This window comes from Rosa rugosa, chromosome 2, assembly GCF_958449725.1.
Source record: "Rosa rugosa chromosome 2, drRosRugo1.1, whole genome shotgun sequence".
Taxonomy (NCBI): Eukaryota; Viridiplantae; Streptophyta; class Magnoliopsida; order Rosales; family Rosaceae; genus Rosa; species Rosa rugosa.
Genome location: NC_084821.1, coordinates 24,960,876 through 24,962,883, shown reverse-complemented (window position 1 = coordinate 24,962,883; position 2,008 = coordinate 24,960,876). Strand labels below are relative to the sequence as shown.

Genomic DNA, 2,008 nt, shown 5'->3' with positions numbered 1-2,008 from the left:
TTGTTCTATTCTTTTCCCTCTTACCTGTTTCAAATAATCAGAGATGGAACTTAAAATATTCATTCAAACATACCAGAAGCAAAGCAAAACTAAAGTATACTTATAGAAAGTGTGGTCTTTTTGCTGACAGAGGTTTAATGTTGAAAAAAAGAGGTTAAACCATACTAAATAAAATGAGTCATTGCAAGAAAAAAAAAACTTATATTCTGAATCAAATGAAAACAAATCTGAAAACTGGAGTTAGTTTGAATACCAAACTATGATTTTCATGGTTAATTCTCAAACCACCTTAAAGCCTGTTTTGAGTTTAGTAATGTATTGGCAATGAACGAATACAAATGAGAACATGAATTTCAGACCAGCTATAACAAACAATATAACACATTTCAATGATATATGATATTTATAGTTGTCTCTTTTTGTAACAATGTTTGTGAATACTTAACCAATAAATGTATGCATCGACTATTAGTTTACTGCACAGAGTATGCATGTTGGATGAAGAAGGTAAGTATCAAGTCATAGAGTTACCACTGGTGTTGAGACTTTGTCAGCGAAATCACATACACAAAGTAGCTGCACATAAATAAATTAAAGCAGATTTTAGTAAAAAGAATGGAAATTCGTATAAACAATAAATATATGTATTATACTTCGACTCATAGAGTTACAAAATATGAAATGTAAAGAAACAAAATCAATAAAAATGGACTCTTTAGCAAGCCATATAAAAGGCATATATACACTATATATATATATATATATATATATATATATTTGGTACTCACCTCAAGAACTCTTTCCATTATGTCCATGTCCAATATATTGGGTTTGAATCCAACCCCATTGCCAGTAATCGAATGAGGACCTATTACCATTGCAGTAATAAGTCAAACAGGACAATAGACCTTTACCTCAAAAACTCTACAACCCTCAGACTGACTCTACAAAGCATTTAGGAAAGAAAGAATTTGAAATAAGGTAAAACCAGAAAAAATTATGAAATCGAGCATTGGTCTACCTGGTTTACCACCATTTAGTATATTAATTACTTTCAGCAGGCTCCACTCCATATATCTATCATGACAGAAGAAGATTGAACATTATGAATTGAAGAAATAAAATAGAAGATAAAGAGACACATCACAAAAAAGATGAATAAATGAATATATGGGTACTGTAACATAAGAGATTTTTACCTTACAATCAGGGTTTTGAGATTTAAGATACTGTCCAACCCCAAAGATGGTGCCTCCGCTACCAATTCCCATTACAAAGGAGTCACCATATCTCAGGTCCTGTAGTTTTAAAATGTACCTGTTGTTTCACCATTTTAAGATCAATCCTACATAGCAAAATGATGCAGAAGTTTAATAATTAATTAAATCAGGTATAAGAAAGCACGATAAGAAAATTTGTATAATTCGGTACCTGAGTATTGGCGGGGTTTGAGAATTGTTGGAGTATAAGGGCATTTGGAGTGGATTCCAAAAGGTCATAAGCCTTCTTGACAGTTCCTCCCATCCCTTTTGGAGGGTCAGTGAGAATCAACTCAGCTCCGACGACAATTTCAATTTGCCTTCAACATTCTAGGAACAAACCCAATTTCAATTTGCTCTATCCCATAATCAAGATAGCTAGAACAAACAGAAAAAGAAACACGAACTCAAACAACTAACCAAAACAAATTAATCTTGCAATATGAAAAAAGATTGAATGAATTGAAATACCTTTGTTTAACATGAAAGGATTTATTACTTCATAAGAGGTTGACCCGATATCTCCCCCTCAATCCTGTAATTCATAATCTCAACCTGAATTATCAATCTTTTCAATTACCCACCCACTAAAAAAATCCCATAAATTAGAAAACCCACTTGACCAAATAAGCTTCCCTTACCATTGTCAGACAGTTTGGTGTTCTAATCATTTCCTTAATCTTATTCTTCGTCTGCCTAAAACCAATCCGATGAGAAAAAGACTGACCTTTCTCTCTTACTCACTTTCA

General features: G+C 32.5%; 1 pseudogene; it reads right to left on the bottom strand.

The window, feature by feature from the left end:
- Nucleotides 1-1,524, bottom strand: part of LOC133730572 (L-3-cyanoalanine synthase 2, mitochondrial-like) — a 2,080-nt pseudogene extending 556 nt beyond the window's left edge.
- Between the last annotated feature and the right edge of the window lie 484 nt (nt 1,525-2,008).